Here is a 19,959-nt window from a genome sequence, read left to right as displayed (position 1 = left end):
CAGATTGTTAAGTGTTAGGTTATTTTATTCACTGTAATCGATACCCCTTATATGAAAAAAAAATAGTTACATCAATTTAGTCTGAGTTGGTCATTTGAGTGTGTCATATTATGTAACCTTAAGCATATTATTTTAGCCTTTGATTGATGACATACTGAAAAAAAGCTACCCACAATGAGATGACATTCAGCCAACGACACCTTTAAAGTGGTTCTAAAGTCAAAAGGTATTTTACTTTAAATGCATTCTTTGCATTAAAGTAAAAATGATTTCAATAGCAGTTCCCTCAGCCCCCCTTACACACTTACCTGAGTCTATTTACTGTGTCTGTCTGCTGTAGCCCTTCTCTCTTCTTCCTGAATTCACTGGAGGCTCTGATGGCAGTGCCACTGGGCTCCTGCTGCTGTCAGTCAAATCAAATGAGGAGAGAATAGGTGGCAAGGCTGAACAGAACTGTGTGTGTCTATGGATGCACACATCCTGGCTACGGCGCAAGCACACAGCTTGCTACAGGGTACACTGAAAAGAGGAGTAGTGGAGTGTCCGCAAGGGACACCAGAAGAGGAGGTAAGGGCCAGATCTGTGCAATATCATTCAGATATCAGAAAAGATAAGTAGAACATCTATTTTACTAAAAAACAAACAAAAAGCAACAGCTTCAGGGCCTTATCACTTTAAGGCCCTGGGTGTAGGGGAGGAGAAGGAATAATGCAAATGAACAAGTAGTGCAGTGTTGTGCTTCTGCACCACAAATAGTGGTATTTGCTCAATTGTAACACTGTTCACCGCTTAGTCAAAGTGAATGTTTAGTTTACTGCAAATAGGGGATTATTTCATGAGAATTGGGAACAAAAAGTGCTTTCTCTTTTTCATGCTTTCAGTTCAGCCAGCTTAGTCTTTTCTAAGTGGCTACCACAAAGTTAATCCATTTGAAGTCAAGGTATTTTTGTATTCATATGTTTTTCTGCTATAAACATTTCATCTTCTACTTCAATTACTATGAGCGCTACATGATTCCTCTCTAGCGAAATTAAGCTTTTTTTTTTAGTCTAGCCGTAAATTCATACTTGGTTCAGCAACCACATACATTTTGTCTATAATGATAAAAGAAATGGCTAAAGAATAGCAAGTAAGAAAAAAACTATTCCAAAATATAATGGTTAGCAAAAGTCCCTGGGTTCTTCAATGCAGCAGCAATACAATCCAGATGGATTTCACTTTATTCATGCCACAAAACTAGAGCTCAGGGAAATGGCCTCAACAAATTCTCTTAAATGTATGCAGTCCCGCACTGAACATTACCTGCACCCATTTCTCTGCATTGAAACTAGCTGTTCCAGATTTAGAGACCTATTATTTTTCTTGGTTCAGTTAGTGATAAAATTGCTCAGTCTTCACAAAATAAGAGACTGGGTAGAACAATATTACAATTTCTAAACAAGTGATTAAAGCGGGCCAAAGATTATGTGATTTTCTTTCCAGCAATCATGTTCAATTTCCCCATCAACACAGTCAGTCTTGATGGGGAAATACCTTCCATGGAGCTATTGTGTTCACTCGGCTGGGAGGGGGCTGCAGGGAGCTGTCCCTGCCAGCTGCCATAGCCACTGGCAATAATTGTATGCAAAAAATCTGACACGCTGGTTGTATCAACTTGGATACAATCAGCCTGCCCATAGATGGATCAAAACTCAGCCGGTCTCTGCTGAAGCGGCTGAAATTTTATCCATCTATGGCTGGCTTTAGGCAGGCTCTACTTGTTTTTTTTTGCATTCAATTGAATCCCCCATCCACCCTTTCAATTATGAATGAGGGAATCACTCCCGCTGGGCTACATCATTCTGCCAGAGGAGGGCCTTCCTGAATACTGAAAGTAACAAGATATTGAATTGCAGTAGGAAAGGACTTTATTACATAGCATGTCCATATGTGGGCATTATGCATGTGCATGTTACAACAAACTATATACTTAACACATAACATGAATGAAATAAGTCGGAGGTTCCAGAAAGATTCAACAGTATGACTAAAGTTTAGCATGTTTAACATAAAAGCTCCATAAAAGATAGCATAAAAGTCTCCAACTAATGTACAAATTAGTCTAAAAACCTCATGTTTAGCAAAGCAAGTAATAACAAAGACCAGTCGTTTTAACTTAACATTTCTATCCACTGACCCCATGTCAGGAAAATAGGCGCATCCTCAGGTGCACTAGTGCAGGGATTGCGAATCGGCATAAGCAAAGGCACGCAAATCAATGCACAAGGATGTGCAGCACCATGAACAGGCAAACGCGCATGCGCTGCAGCACATACACAGCGCGATAGTGGTGCCACTGCCTATTTAAATCTGCTGCTGACAATGGTGCATTGCTGATTTATCGTCAACGTCCCTCTGTGTTCCTGTGCCTTGTGTATCTTGCTGATCTGAATTCCTGTGTACCAACCCGGCTTGCCTTGACCTGCTCTTCTTGATATCCTGGCTTGACCCCTTGACTTGTTCCTGCATCTTACGGACTCTGCCTTTACCTATCTCTTGTGCAAAGACTCGGCTGACCCTTGGTCACTCTGATATTGGACTGTCTTACTGCGAATGGCCCCTGGCCTGGCTCCCTACTCAGCTATCTAGTCTACTTCACTGGTCCGCATCTACTGGACTTTCCAAGCACGCCTGCCTTGCAGTATACCTTGCCTGTTCCAGAAAGCTCCTGGCAACCAGCTCCAGCAATTAGGCAACCCGTGATTCCTGTGTCACCTTCAGGGGTGTGCTGCACTCGGCTGCAAGGGGAGCCCTCCCAGCATCTTGGCCTCCAACCAAGTTCATGACACCCCGTTCAGCCATAGGGGAACAGAACATTAGTGTAAATATCCATTAGACATAGATGTCAATGCCAAACAAATCATGACCTGGTAAGATGTTTTAGCTGGAACATCCAAAATATTAAAATTAAATAGTATATTTTAATATCAGATTTTTAACATACTTGATGTTCATGCACACACTTCGTGAGTTCATATAAGAATGACAATAATATGTATGATGTACAGTTTACTTAAAAACGTAAAAAATAAATAAATGCAGTATTGTTTACAATCAGGGACTGCAGGCATATTTGGAGTTAGAGCAATGAAGAAAAACAAATATGCAAAATAACTCATATGAACAAACCAGATTTTACTTCATAAGTGTCAGTTCAGTTAAAAAAAAGAATTTGTAATTGTCAGTTATAGATTTCTACACCACACACTGCCTTATTGAATAAGAAACTGTTAAACCTTTCCTTTAACAATGCATTGTAATACAGATGATGCCACACTTACTATAATGTATTTGTTAAATTTCTATGCACAAACTTGTACAAACTAAATAAAACAAATTAAAATTCAGAGTCCAAGGTTTTTACAACTACACTCTGCTTGCATCCGAACTAACATTTTATTACAATGCAAAATGTAGCAGTCTTAACCAAGAATAATAAGTAGTCATAAAGAGTGAATGCTTGTCTTCCCTAGAGTACCAGTGGAACAAAAGTGTCTTGGGTCGCTCTTATTCATGTGCAAATAGGTTTCAGTTCTGAGAATTTTTGACTACGTGATATGCAAAGACTATATTGTCTTAGCTTTGTGCAGCTTTGTAAAGAACTGTTTTTACAATTAGTGCTAAAAGCAAAATTACACTAATTACAATCATTAGTTGTATCTTCACGACTCATCTTAATTACATTTTACAGATTGTAAGAAGAAAGTATACTGGGGATTTTAGTAGCAACTTGTCTCTCACTTTACACTGGGCTGCCATATAATTTCTGATAAAACGCCTAGCAAATGAATTTAGCACAGGACTGCAGCCCCACTTTCTCAAGAGTGAGAGATAATTTAATTTTACACTACATTTGTACTGGGCCTTCTCTAAGTAGCTGTGCCAAATTGAAGTATAAGCAATGGATAGAATTTAGCTGAGTCATTTAAATAAGACCATACATGTAATTACATCTTCTTAGTGATTTAGTACATAAACTTAGAGAAGTTTATCTGCGTTGACACCTACCTGTAGCTGTAAGGATAACTTCATTATTATAATTATTATAGACGCACTTACAGTCTTCAAAAATTTAAATAGTCAGACTACAGAAAATAATTTATGGGACAGATTTTACAACCCACAGTTCCCAATATTCTGCTGGCACTAAAGCCAGGTAGAAGCAGTTAGTCCTGAATACTGAATTAGGCTTTAAATATCTTATCTCTAAATCTATAAAAAAAAAAAAAAAAATATTATGAAGCAAGCTAAATGGCAGTCAAGCACTGTCTTATATAGCTAGAATACACGGAAATTACAAATCCATACAAAACATGTAGGGTAACTATAATCACAATTGTTTTTATGTATACATGACATGAAAGGCTGTCTACAGATTGACAGTCCTGTCACTCGTACCGGTGTGAGATGACATGATCTTCCTTTGAATGCTACCAAAACATTTTACCTAAATCAGGCAACGTTGAGCTTAGAAGCACCTAGAATAAACAAATCCTCCACGTTGAAAGTGAATAATCCTTCAATATTCACACAAGTTTAACACAGTGGGACCTCTAGTCAACTAGATTATTGCAAAAAATCCCCAACTGTCTAAAAAAAAAAAAAAAAAAAAGTATCAATAGGCCACCATTCTATGTAAATATATGGTCCATCACAAGTACTTCGAAAAACCTTGTTCCCATTCCCCCACAGCGCTGTCTGTCTCCCCATCGGTAAAATATTTTCCATAACAAACATAAAAATACCATAACTCACATATATAGCGCCAGGCCTATCACACACAGGGGGCTGAGCTGGTGCCTCTCCAGGCATATGATGTGCCTCAGCGTTCCAGTCAGCAGCATATTACCAAACACAGGGTCCGGGCTCCCCTCCCCATCACACACAGAGGACAGCATTTCGGTGGCCGGGCTGAAGAAACAATTCCACTTAGCCAGCCAGAGTGTGAAGGAGAATAGCAAAGGAGCATAGCTTACATTGAAAGGCCCCAGAGGGGTAGAGCCAAAAGCAAGGCAAATCTTTTCTGCTAAAGGCAGGGGGTCAATCTCTGGCGAGTGTGGGACCACTGGGGTCACAAAGCACTTCACTGGATTTCACTTCACTGGATGAATGTTAAAAAGACACAGTACTGGTGGACTATATTGTAATATTGTGCACATGGCATGGGGAGATTGGGACTTTTTTTTATAAACATTTCGATTTATTATGTATATTTGATTAATGGTATTGTTGTTCAGAGAGACAGTGCTGTGGGTGAATGGAAAATTGTATTAAGTTAGCATGAGGGCACACTTTTCAACAGAGGCAGTCTCAATTTCGTGCTTATTTGTGGTGGAAGTGATAAGTATTTACATAGCGTAGATGCTTGGATATACCTAGCACAAAGAAATCATGACACTGCAGAGGGTTAATATACCAGATGTCCATATGAAAGTAAGAAGTTAAACTGCATCTTCTGTGCCTTAATGTGAATTTATGCAATGCTTATAAATATAGTGTGTATGTATGCATAAAGTTACATTTTTTGTTTCTGCATTAATGTTAATTGCTGCAAACAGGTAATAGGAGTACTAAAAATGAATCAATATTTGGAACATAGAGGCAACAGAACAAAGCCAGCAAAAAATATCATCTTAAAACTGTATGTCTGTCTATAGCTGGAGTTTGACACTGTAGCTATTTTATTAATGCTCTGACACAAATCATGAAGGTATCACACTGTCAGCTTAACAATTCCTCAGACAGGATCATCAAACTAAAAAAAAAAAAAAAAAACTATTAGAAGAGGCAAGGTGGTCCAAGACTAACCAAGAAGGTCAAGGAAATGGGAATATGAAGCATCAGGTATTTCAAGAAAGTAATAACTATGATAAAACCCATTGCTATATTGACAGTTAATGTTAAAGAAAGCAGGCACTTGTTCAGAAAGAAAATTGAGTTATATAATATTGTCAACACTTTTGTGAATATACATTATGTTAACTAGAAAATAAATGCTGGAAAAATAGAACACAATGAAAAACAGTACTAAAAACATTGTTATTTATTTTTATTCTGCCTGCTACTTAAAATTGCAATAAACAAATACAAAGAGTAATGCATTTTCTTGCTGCACAATCAGATATGGGAATCTCCAGAGGACTTATATTGCATCTGTCATTCCACAAAAAGATGTGTGCATCAACATACCAAAAACACAATACTACAAAAACATTCAATAAAATGCTTATATGTTTTTATGATAAAAAAAAAAATCCCAGTACTGCAAAAGATTGGGAAATATTCCCAGAAAGATGGCTTATATAATATGACTCCAGACAGTATGCTACCAAAACATATATTATTTAATGGACTAAAAGTATCGTGGCAAAAAGACAAACGGTCAAATATAAACCTCCACCAAACACAGCAATTAACAACATTGTTATTGAATAATTTACAGTGCAACACATACAGAGCCAAAATGCACAGACTCATAAGAGCAGGTGAGTATTACCCTCTGTCCCCAGTGCGTGGGTAAGAACAATAGACAGAATTGCTCATAAGAGCAGTATCAATCCCTCCATGAAGGGGTGGATTAATTAATACCAAACATGGACAGTGGATCCACCATTCTAAGAGTAACAATCAGAGGGTATGATGATATCTTTAGTAATCATCAGGTAAAAACAATCCCTCTCCTAATGGATACAGTTAGGGCTATTTTTTAATAAAAACAAGCCCTGGGGATGACATGGAATCCAGAAATAAAAAGGCAACACAGATCCAAAGCTGTAACACTTGTCCAGACAAGCCAATTGATGAAAAAACTCAGATGAAAATAAAGATCTCTCCCAGTAAAGCAATCTTCTCAGCTGATGTCAATATAGTCTGTATGTGCATGTAAACTCTGCGACCAAGATTGTAACACCAGAGAGTAGCACAGATGCTGGGCTGTAACAACTGACAAAATAAGTGGAAGTGAACTTTCAGGTGGGGGTATAAACACCCCTCAGCTCCAATCCTCCTGGACGATAATTGTACAGTGGATCTGTGCACATACAAACTCCACGGCTGTGACTGACAGCTGTAGGTAATCTTGGCAGCTGACTCACAGTTAGTAGAGTATGTTTCAAAGTATCAAGGAATCTGAATACTCCATGCACGGAAGAAAAGACACAATTGCTGAAAATGAATAAACTAGAGGAGAGCACAAATTAATTAGACCGCCTTAAGGATGAACCTGAATTTATATGCCTCAGTGACTTTTTAAGGAAAGAAATAGAAAAGACTCAAAAGAATTTGAGGATGACTAAACAAACAAAATTCAGAAGAGACCTTGAGGACTGGACATGGGGGGAATATATTGGAACTCAGCAATGGGGGGGAAGGAGTCGGCCACACCATAGATATAATACATCTAATTAAGATCGAACCCCTTCAACCTATGAAGTTGGTGACTTTCTTAGAGAAGGGAGGAGGCGGGACCAATATGGAAGAAGAACCCCTGAAGAAAATAACCCAAAAATGAGGAAACCAAAAAGAGGAAAAGAATATGAAGATGGAAAAAAATCCACTAAAAGAGAGGGTAACGAGATCCTCAAGAAACAGAATGAAATAGAGATGAATGAGGATGGAGGAAGACCAGTTAACGTGTAATTCATCTCTCTAGCTTCCAGCTGCAAGAAAGACATATTAGCCTCCTGAAGAAAGGATTGTAATTCTCACCTACTAACACCATGTCAAAGTTTGATCTTAAGCTCTTCCTTAGGAAGATATATTATAAAACATTTTTTGAAGGTTTAGCCAAGATAGAAAGCAGTGTTGGGAATGTTATGTCTACACAGAAACAAAAGGCTATAAGGGACCTTGTGTAACTTTTGGAAGAGAATATTGACTCCAGCACTGAAAGTAATGATCAAAATGACGAGGATGAATGGAGGAGAGAAGTGAACATTAGGACAAAATCTACAAAGATGCCGTCAATAAGCAGTAACAAATGGATAAGCATCTTCTTAAATCTCGTACACTCGGACCTCAAGAAAATCAATTGGGCCATACAATCTCCCGACGAGTTAAACAGAGAAGAACGCAGAGCTTTAACAGAATTAAAAACATTGATAAAGGGGGCAATAGCAAAAGGAAATGGAGAGATGACTCAAAGATGAGTCTACATATTTGAGATGAACTTCCCCAACCTGACTTCTCAGCTCAACTATAAGCTATTACTGGCAGAAGAGGCAGAGGTTATTTCTAAAAAAAAAAAAAAAAAGAGTTGAAATATCTTAAGGTGGATACCTTTAATGTTCCTGTTCTGTATACCATTCCTAAAATCAACAAACACCCTGAAAAAACCCCTGGAAGACCTATCGTGTCCACAGTAGGAGGCCCCCTTGCGAAAATTGGAAAATGTGGATTCCATTCAAGAAAATGGTGACTCAACTTAAATCGTATGTAAAGGACACTGTGGACATACTGAGAAAGCAACATGATTTGACTATTCCTGAGGGGACTTAGTGGGTATAGATGTGTAAACAATCTATACAGCCATACCCCATGAATAGGGCCTAAAATTAGTTCATTAGTCCCCTAATGGGGACACAGAATGAATTTATTGTGGAACTGTTGGAGTTTATATTAAAGAACAATTGTTTCCAAGTCAATAGTAAATTCTACCAGCAAATAAGAGGAACTTCAATGGGGGCCATGGGCACCAGCATACATCTGCCTCCACTTGGGATCATGGAGGAATTGATCTATCGGTTGGCTCTATTTCATGCTCATGCCAGGTCATGGGCACGATATATTGATTACATATTGGTGATTTGGACCGGGTCCATTGAAGAATTGCATGTATTTATCCAGGAGCTTACTAGGAATGGAAGAAATATTCAACTTGCTTATAATTACCATCAAACACAAATTCCTTTCCTTGGCTTGGTGTTATGTGTTTTTCTGTTTATGTGTAATTTTCCAAGACATATATATACAATTGTTTAAATAATTTTGTGCATATAATGCTTAAAACTACGGATACTTATACTTTTTTTTTCTTTCTTCTGTATAATTTTATATCAGCACCTACCCAGTGTGTCCTGAGGAAGCCACTAAATTGTGAAACGTGTTGACAAGCAAGGCAGGAGTTTTTGGATCGTACCTTCTGATTATATATTATATATATACATATATATATATATATATACACATATACACACACACACACGCACACACATACCTATTTGGTATTAATCATGAACTTATCATTTACCTCAATGAAAGGATCCAAACATCTAGGTCAGTTTTATTGGGTATCGGTTGGCCTTGTCAAGAAATAGGTTGTTGTTTGTTATATGTTATTTTAATCTATTTTGTAATAAAGCATTTTTTTAAATAATTACTGCCTCATATGTCATCAAAGTTACATGTATCTATTGGACATTGGCGTAGTGGGGGTCATCCTTTTCTATGCTCTTTTAAGCAAATCTATTTATTGATCTTATCTGCACACACAGGGGACAGAGGGTATACTCACCCGCTGTTATGAGTCTGTGCATTTTGGCTCTGTATGTGTTACATTTTAAATGATTCAATAACAACATTGTTATTTGCGCTGTTTTGTAGAGGTTTGGATTTGATTGTGTGTCTTTTTGCTACAATACTTTTAGTCTATTAAATGATAAATGTTTTGATAGCATACTGTCTGGGGTCATATAATATATACCAACTTTCTGGGAATCTTTCCCGATCTTTTGCAGTAATGCATTTTCTTGCTTGATGGTGACAAAGTCTTGCAGTCTTTCCTTTTTCTATTTAGTAGATTTAAAGATCAGGCCCTACTCAAAGAAAACTGATTCAACAAGTTGGACAGTCTCCCTGTGAAGTTACAAATGTCATTAAAAAATAGGTATTTTTGCCTCAGTAGGTCAGACAAGGCCCAGAGATTGCAAACAATTGTCAAAATCAGAAGAACGGAATCCTACTGCAGCAGTCATGGTCCACTATAAACATGAATACCCCAGAGAATCCAGACCTGCAAGTTTAGGCAAGAACTTTTAGGGTGATAAAACGCTTGAACAGGCATAATTCAACTGCTTTCTAATGTATATTGCCATAGAAGAGGATCTTCCTGCTGTTAGCAATTCAAATATTTTAGACACTTAAACTGAAAATTGTTACAATGCCACAAAATATTCTGAGATAAATTCTTCAAAATAGTGAATGGACGTAGATGCTGGTTCACTGGCTATTGATCACTACTCATGAGTATAGACTTGAATAGCTTATAATTGTTTTCTTCTTATATAAATATTAAGACATCTCATGTTCTGATTGTATGAGCAGGCATTGCATTTCCTAGGCTTGTCCCATTATTATCAGATGGTGTTTTGTTCTATCATTGTGCATAAATTTAAGTCTATGTTTTGCATCAAAATAATGAATGGTGTAGGATAATAACTTTCAGTCCATAAGCCCCTCTAATAGTGCATATTTTATCTCCAACTTGATAGGAATGCAGGTGCATCAGTGTAAAAGTAACTTAAATAGACCAACACCTAGTTTGAGAAGTGGAATTCACTTGGGTTATTTAAGTGCATTTGCTGCTACACTCCAGGCAGCCATATACAGTAGGGGAAATAATTATTTGATCCCCTGCAAATTTTGTAAGTTTCCCCACTTACAAAAATTAAGGGTCTATATTTTTATCATAGATGCATTTTAAATGATAGAGACAGAATGTCAACCAAAAATCCAGAAGAAACACAAAACAAATGTTAATCGAGTTGCAGTATAATGATTTAAAAAAAGTATTTGATTCCCAATCAAAACCTGACTCAGCACTTGGTAAAGAAACCCTTGTTGGCAAGCACACAGTTAAGATGTTTCTTGTAGTTGGTTACCAGGTTTTCACACATCTTAGGAGAGATTTTAGTCCACTCTTTACAAATTTTCTCTAACTCCATAGGGTTTCTTGGCTGTCACATGGCAACTCGAAGTTTCAGCTCTCTCCATAAATTTTCTATAAGATTAAGGTCTGGAGACTGGCTAGGCCACTCCATGACCTTAATGTGCTTCTTCTTGAGCCACTCCTTTGTTACCTTGTCAGTATGTTTTGGGTCATTTTAATGCTGAGACCGCCATCTTCAGTGTTCTGGCAGAGGGAAGAAGGTTCTCATGCAAGATTATACAATACATGACTACGTCCATTAGCGCCCTAAATGCGGCAAAGTCGGCATGTACCTTTAGCAGAGAAACAGCCCCAAAGCATAATGTTTCCACCTCCGTGAATGACTGTAGGGACGGTGTTCTTAGTGTCATAGCCCACATTTTTCTTCCTCCAAACACAGCAAGTCGAGTTAATGCCAAAGAGCTCAATTTTAGGTTTTCTGCATATTGACCCCTTTTGAAATCTCTTCCACTGAGTGCTGACTTTTATTTATTTTGAAATTGAAAAAGTGAAACACTTGAAAATGGCCATGGCACCTGAATGTCACATGCCAAAGAGACACTACACGGTTCTATGCCAAATACACAAAGCTATTAGGGTGGTTAAGTATCTATCCAAGCTGAAAATTGGCTCTCTAAAGGTGAACTCCAGGCAAAACCAATATATTTGCCATACCTCTCAGCTCATGAGCATAACTGGTCACTGCAAATCTTTATTTCTTATCTGTTTCTGTAAGAATGATATGCTTCTCTTTTGACCCTGTGACATCATCGTAGGTCTAAATCTAAACTTCTGCAGAGGCTAGAAGGAGGGGTAGGAGGCAGTTTGTGGATGTTGACCGGGAAGCAGAGAACTTCCTTGCCATCACAGATACTGTATATACTGCCCTCTTTTCATTAGTTTCCCCTATTTGAAGAATAGCAAACAGCAAAGCCTTTTGCTTTGCAGATTCTATTTAAGTGCAGCACTGGCACCATAAACAAACTAAAAAAACAAAAAGTTTGCTATTTTTTGTGTGGCTATATGCATGTGAAATAGGACTGCATATGTACAATTTTTGGGTAGGGTCTGCCCAGCAAACACATCACTATCAGTGTCCAGAGCTCCTGAGCAATTAGGAGCTGTTGGACACCGATCAGCAGAAGTGGCACAGAGAAACTATGAGCACTTTTCTTGTTAAAATAGGTCCAATGATTTACACGACCTGTCATAGGCACAGGCTATGATTTAAATCACCCTGTCAATGTCCTGAGCAATTAGGAGTTGCAAGACACAGATCAGCAGGGCTAGCATTGTGGGCAGAGAAAGACTGTAGTTTACAGTAGCAGACATAGCCATGCTAGATCAGAGGAAGGAGGATCTGACAAGGGAGAGATGAGGTTGGGTGGGAATGATCCTACTACTGCAGGCAGTGTAAGCATTATGTCAACTTTGCCTGAATAGAGCTTGTAGGAACATTGGGGGGACCTGCTGCACATAAAGTAGGCACAAGTGTCCAGTCCCCTTGAGTAAGAAATGCTGAAGAATAGCCTTTAAAGCATTTCTTTGGTAGAGGACAGCAGAACAATGCAGAAAAAAATGGATAAAGGATAAAAAGGTACAAAATTAGAAAATTCTAACCTGGAAATAAACTTTAATACATATAACACTTAAGGCCTGTAAATCAATTAATTTTATAAATGAAATAAAGGCAGCAGTGGAAAAATACAGTCGGCCTGTAAATTGCAAATGAAAATATGTCCATGCTTTGAAAAATTGCATAATCTTTTAAATGGACAATTTTCTTTTCCATTAAGTTTTACTGAATAGTATGTTATGTTAAGAGAAAAGTATAAATCACATTATAGGGTAACATTGGGTTAATGCTAAGCCATACATCTCAATAAACTTACAAAAATAAAGATAAATAACATCACATATGGTAAGGAAATCAAAACCCACTGAAGTTCATGGCTGCGGTGAGCCTAGCTTCATAAACAAAGCTAATAAAATCTTACCATCACGGTACTTGGTAACTTAAACGGCCCTAATGCTAAGTTAGCCACTTTATCTGGACAGTAAACCATTGAGGCACAAGAGACCTTCACAGCTAAATCTCAACAGGAGACATCTATCCCCTAGCCGAAATACATACTCCACAGTCTCGTGCGCTGGCTTAATATGTGGCTCCCGACCTCCTCCAATTGGAGGGGATGTCTTTGCAACACGGAAAAAAAAAAATAGAAGTCAACATTCCACACATTTAGAAAAACACTAGAAAGAATAGAAAAGAAAATGAAGAGAAGGAAGTATGTGCCTCCTCCAACCCAGACCACTATCTAAATCAAGTGAGCCTAGGTGTCTCCCAATAGATATTGGATCCAGGGGCTCCTGGTTTTGCCAAACAGCTTAAGTTTGTCATTAAGTATTGCAAACTAATGGTCCATTAACCATTATTTCAGGACAGTTTAGCCCGTACCAAATCTATAGGTATCACTGCCAACGTCAATGACCTGGCTATTGCTATCTTTGTTGCCACAAACATAAAATAGATCCACCTGCATGTATATCTCAGGGAATTCCCCACAGGGCCTGTATAGGAGACTTCAGATTAATTTGAGTGAGAGAATGGAATTATAGATTCCGATCCAGAAACGCTTCACCTTGGGACATTGTCACCATATATGGAAACCAGTCCCCTCCTGACCACATCCTCGGAAACAGTGGAGAAGCACCCAAGACATGAGCAGCAATCCTAGCCGGCATCCTATACCATTTCAGGATTATTTTGTAACTGGTTTCAACTATAGAAGTATTAATGAGTGACCTTGATGCTTATTCTGATGAGGCAGTTTGTAGCAATCATCTAATTCCAAAACTTCACTCGTATCTTTCTCCCATTGATGCATATAAAACTATTTCACATAAATAGGGGTCAGTATAGAATATATTTCTGATATGTAGCCCTTTAACTTTTTTATAACGTGTATACATTCTAAATCCCCCAAAAATACAGCTGCCCCTTTAACCACTCTCATAAGTGTAAAATGATCAAAAGGCGCTAACATGTGCTCAATAATAAAATAAAACAAAATTTGAATAAACCATAAAAAGTCAATCAAATTACATCAAACGAAATCCAGTCACCGTGATGAAAGTATTTGTGTACTATATTTCAACTTCTTCTTATAATGCTTCGCGGACAATGTGTATAGAATGTGCACTATCCAACTATCCATGTAAAGCCAGCCTTTAGATTATATCAACTCCTGCCTCTCCAACAATGGACTGCAACTGAGAAATCTCAAAATGGCATAAGCAGGTTCATCAACCATGTCTCTCCATATAGCTCACTCTCATAATATCACAGAATATCAAGAATATCCAGAGAAGATGAAAAGTCTCATAGTGTAGTAAATTAATATCCGGTTTGTCCATGGGTTCAGCTTCTGGTCCATTTGGAACGCACACCGGCTCGAAGTGAGCAGCAAGGATTACACTGAAGGCTGTCTGTGTTTGTGCTGACTATAGCACCAATGTAAGTGGTCAATTTCTACTTATTGCCAAAACAATATTAAATGACTACACTACGACACGTTTCATCTTCTCTGGGTGTTCTTCTGTGATGTTAGGAGAGTGAGTTATCAGGAGAGACAGGGTTGGTGAACCTGTTTATGTCACTACAAGATCTCTTAGTCCCAGTCCATTGTTGGAGAAGCAGGAGTTGATATAATCTAAAGGCTGGTTTTACATGGATGGTTGGTGAGTGCCCATTCTAAACACATGGTTGGTGAAGCACTACAAGAAGGAATGAGTTAACATTTAAGCGCTAACATTTGCATTAGATGCGTCTACATCTTTGTTCCCTGCTCCATCTGTCAACCACTGGTCATATGAAGCATCAATAAATGGACTTTTGGAAGTGCAGGCACCCGGAATCATTTCCTTATGTTACACAGCATGCAAGCTGGACTAGCACCTGACTAGTGTGTGTGTGTGTGTGTGTGTGTGTGTGTGTGTGTGTGTGTGTGTGTGTGTGTGTGTGTGTGTGTGTGTGTGTGTGTGTGTGTGTGTGTGTGTGTGTGTGTGTGTATAGACTCACTCATCTGGAGCAGCTTTTTTGTTTCATTGAACACTATAAGGAGTTGATGTATAGCCCACAAATACTTTCATCACAGTGACTGGATCTCTTGTGAAGAACTTTTTGATATAAATTGTTGGGCTTTTTATGGTTTATTCAATTTTTATTAGTTTTATTTTATTATTGAGCACATGGTAGCACCTTACTGTTGACTATCTTATTTGCTACACTAGTATTTCATAGATGTCATTGTCCCAATATCCAAGGAATTCTTTAAGCAGTTTAAATATTGTATTATTTGGACACAGTGGAAGTCTGCTATTCTTATAAACCCTTTGGTTAACCCACGAAAGGCTCGGGGGGATGAGGCCCCTAGACAAAATCCGGCTTCCCAAAAAGTGGCACCTGGAGATTGTGAGAGGATCTGAAGTCATGAGACCTGGCTAATATATCCCACATTCCAAGGGGAAATGAAAGGGATGGGCATAAAATGGTAGGTCACATCAAGTGCGATATTGATCTATTTGCATATGAACAGGATTCAGCTAGCGTCCACAGAGCATATGGCCCTTTAGTATTAAATTTAATCAGGTTTGCCAGTTGAGCCACATACAAATATTTAGCTAGGTCTGGAACTCCCAGACCCCCATCACCCCCCCCCCCCCCCTTTATTGGAGAATATAGGCAATTGTAAACTTTTTAATTAATATTCACCTTGCAAGAGATCTGTAATGAACAACAATATTTCAGTGATTTGGCCTACTGATACAAGTGAAAGTGACATCATTTAAAAAGTAATTAAATGGAAGAAAATTATTTTGGCAGTGGTTGTCTTACTCAATTCAGCAGGCAATTAGGGCTTCATACTTTAAAGGCCCAGACATCTTCTATGAACAGCCTTGTTTGGAAATAGTAAGCCGCAACAATGAAAAATATCTGGAAAAACCTCTCCTAGTAAGCAACAAGTCCCAGTGTTGCATGTTCAAATAAAATAAAGGGAAACATTTTCAAAATTAATTCTGATAATATACTTGCTGATCCTTGGAAAACATGGAGGCTGTAGTAGGTAAAGATCACTTCATGTTTCTAAAAGTGAAAAGTCCTAAGAAACATTCCATTTTCAGTCTAATGGCTTCTTAACACTTGTGTGGAAACCTGCATTTTTCTGCACTTGAAAAACACAAGCCTCCACAAGGGTATGAAGGAAAAACAGTTGAATTTTATGTACCCTGTTTACTTTATAATGGAGTGAAGTGCAAAAAAGTTGCATATTTGCATTTTTTGAATTCTCCTAAAGAGTCAGTTCTTGTGCGTCTATGCAACACAGAAAAACAGGCACCAGCCCAACAGGAAAGAGGCCCCTTTATCTGTGCAGTCTAAGCAAGCATCATAAAAAAATTCTTACAAACATTTGATTTTTTTTCATAATTATTTTTGAACACCAAATAATATATAACTATACTACCGTATATACTCGAGTATAAGCCGAGATTTTCAGCCTCTTTTTTGAGGCTGAAAGTGCCCCCCTCGGCTTATACTCGAGTCATCGCTGTCTGCCCGCTCGATCAGCGTGTCGAGCAGACAGACAGCGGCCATTCTATCATTCAAAAGCCGCGCCTCCGGCTCCGCCTTCGCCTGTGATAGGCGGAACACTGAATTTCCCAGCAGCCTGTGTTCCGCCTATCACGGACATCGTATCATCCTCGTACTACGGACGAGGATGATACGATGTCCGTGATAGGCGGAACACAGGCTGCTGGGAAATTCAGTGTTCCGCCTATCACAGGCGAAGGCGGAGGCTTTTGAATTTTACAATGGCCGCCGAGGCGCCGACGAAGAGGGCACGGGACGGAGGCAAGGCAAGGCACGGCACGGGACGGGACGGAGGCAAGGCAAGGCACGACACGGGACGGAGGCAAGGCACGGCGGCACGGCGGCAAGGCACGGCACGGGACGGAGGCAAGGAGGCAAGGCACGGGACGGAGGCTCGGGACAAAGGCTCGGGACACAGGTAGGCTGGACACACACACACACACACACACACACACACACGGATGGATGGAGACACACACACACAGGGATGGATGGATGGATGGACACACACACACACAGGGATGGATGGACGGACACACAGGGATGGACGGACACACAGGGATGGACGGACACACAGGGATGGACGGACACACACACAGGGATGGACAGGCATGTCTCACCCTCGGCTTATACACGAGTCAATAAGTTTGCCAGTTTTTTTGGGGGTAAATTGGGGGCCTCGGCTTATATTCGGGTCGGCCTATACTCGAGTATATACGGTAACTAGAACAGTAAGCCTAGCCATGAGACTCCACATAAAGAACTGCAAAAGCATGCATATTCTGGTTTCCCACAAACTAGAACAAGGATAAAGCCATAGCATTATCTTATTGTACCGAAAGATCTCAAGTCTGTTCTGACAACAGATGCTGAACTAATGCTCCATAAAATAAACGTACTATGTTGGCTACATGGTTAAGTGATACACTAAAGCACAACTACGTCTGGAAAAATTTTTGAGCCTGTATACACTTCTATAAACTATATAACCTGTATGTAAAATAAGCATTAACTACTGCAGAAGCTAACGGAAGAGATATGTGAAAAGCAGAGCAAGCTATAAGTTTTCTGTTATGAAATTACAACCATCCTTGAACAGTACCAGTTAAAATAAACACAATTCTGCTAACAACAAATGTACTCTAAAATGTATAAAAGTTAATGCCATTATAATTTTGTTAAAGAAAAAAAAAAAAAAAAAACTTACACCAGGACACACTATTGTGCAAGTTTTTATGACAAGTCAAAACCCAATGCATATGTAGGCCATTTACATAAAGCCAAAGCTGTGAGTCAATTTAAAGCTAGCTAGACAGATTCATTTACCATGTAATGTATTTGACATGAACTTTTAAAGTTAAAGTATATACGCTGATCCTACTGGCAAAGTGCAGGAATCCAAGTGGAATTAGTTAATTGATTTGCTAACATGGGGAATTGAAAATGTGCAATTTGTCTATCATACTCTTATGAAGTCTTATTACCTTCTATGGAAAATCATACAGTTTGTGGATCCTGAATTGTTAAACGCCCTGTATATTAGACATCTTCATGGAAACACAAACCAAAATTTTGTGATTTACGTACTCTCTTGAAGAATTGGGGAAACTTTGAATCACACATTTTTGGATCAGCTGACCATAATTAGGCCTCATGCACACTGGATGTTTCTACAGCTGCTATTTTAAGTATGGGCAATTTTTTGCAGCCAGTAAACTCCCCAGCATGTTATCATGGGTCCATGCACAAATAAGCGGTTATCAGCATTTTTTGGCAGGGACGTTTTCTGGCTGTAAAAACGCTCTGATAAAAAGCTTAAAAATGCAGAACAACTGCATTTCTTAGCGTTTTTGAGCTATAAGCTGTTGTGGGAGTATAGTTTTGCAAAAAAAAAAATGCTGTAAAACTCATTCTACAGCTACATTTTTCTATAGCTAACTCTAGCTGCATTTTTATAATGTCCATTGTGCATAAGGCCTTATGCAGATCAGGTTGAACCAAGCAATTGAGAATCTAGATAGTTGTGAGTAAGTGAACAATTGTTTAGAGAAGATACAAGTTTGCACAAATATGTTTAGCCTAACAGAAAAAGGCAGTATTTGTTGAAGCAAACACGTTTGAGCAACAGATATGAAGTACCTATGCTTGTTTACAGATCCTGGGATCTTCACCCCTGCGGGTACACAGCAACTTAGCTTCTCTTAGAGCCACCCCCACTAGTCTCCTCTAATTTCCCTGGAGAATCTTGTACTTGTATGTTATATGATGTTTTTATTTATTTTTATACTTTTCTTTTCCAGATGTCTTCAGGCTAGTTACGTCACATGCTGGATTTTCTTTCTCTTCACCTCTTCTACCAGGCTGGGTGGTCCTCAGTGAGTCAGAGAACAGCACTGATATAATGATGCTATTACAATGCATCCTTACACCGTGAGTGTAGGGAGCAATGCTGATGCCCCCCCCTTAGGAGGTAGGTCCATGACCATGCATTCACAGTATATCCTCAGTCTTCCAGGTTGATAAACTCCCAGATTGAGAATATCCCGTGGCATAAAAAATGTGCTGTGGTGGACATTACTGAAGAGCAGGTAAGTATGGCAGTAAGAGCTGCATTGTTTTTTTTTAAATAGTTGGGGACTTTCAAGAAAAAAAAAATAGCCAATAGTCTGGGTTTACAGAATGGTAGAACACCAGCAGTAGACCAGCATCCAAAAAAGATTTACAATCTTATTCAACGTAGGTAACTCCATTAATGTCAAACACACACTTCTGAATGGTTACACTGGATCACTACACTGGGTCACTGCATTTATCAACAGTACAAATAATATATTTTGAATCTAAATGGAGAGAAATATGACCTATAACGGTTCAACAAACTCGTCCTTTAATGTCCCTTTAAATAGTTAATTTAGGCAAAGCTATTTATGACATTAGCAGGTGTGCTTGCTGGGTGCACCATATTAACTGAATATAGCCTCAGCCATATACATATATGCGTCCTGAAATTTGAACGAGAACTTCCCATCCCACTCCCAAAACAAAATAGAGTTGGGCTGAGTGCTGCTCTGTAGTCCGACTGCTTTCTTCCAGAAGTGGGACGGGAAGCTCTCATTCAACTTGTTAAACAGCACTGTAAACTGTATGTAGCTGAAGCTATACACAGCTAGCATGCACACTTGTTATTGCAGTAAATTAACTTTTTAAAAGAACATTACAAATTAAGTTAGGCTTTGGATTAGGTTAAGCCTAAAAGAAAACTGTACTTACAAAATATACAGAATAAAGTTGCTGGACTCTCCCCTTTAAAGAGGTTAGTTTGCTGACTCTTGATCCAAAGGCT

The 19,959-nt window shown here is 38.8% G+C and overlaps 1 protein-coding gene across 1 annotated transcript in view; it reads right to left on the bottom strand.

Annotated features, from left to right (window-relative positions):
* The window catches only part of TBC1D22A (TBC1 domain family member 22A), an 839,044-nt gene that overhangs the window by 151,536 nt on the left and 667,549 nt on the right, over positions 1-19,959 (bottom strand). The window lies entirely within an intron of this gene.

Source organism: Lithobates pipiens, unplaced genomic scaffold (genome assembly GCF_037356315.1).
Source record: "Lithobates pipiens isolate NorthernLeopardFrog02 unplaced genomic scaffold, aLitPip1_a1.2 Scaffold_8, whole genome shotgun sequence".
In the NCBI taxonomy this organism is placed as follows: domain Eukaryota; kingdom Metazoa; phylum Chordata; class Amphibia; order Anura; family Ranidae; genus Lithobates; species Lithobates pipiens.
The sequence above is the reverse complement of the archived record's forward strand: the minus strand, read 5'-3'. Positions and strand labels throughout refer to the sequence as shown.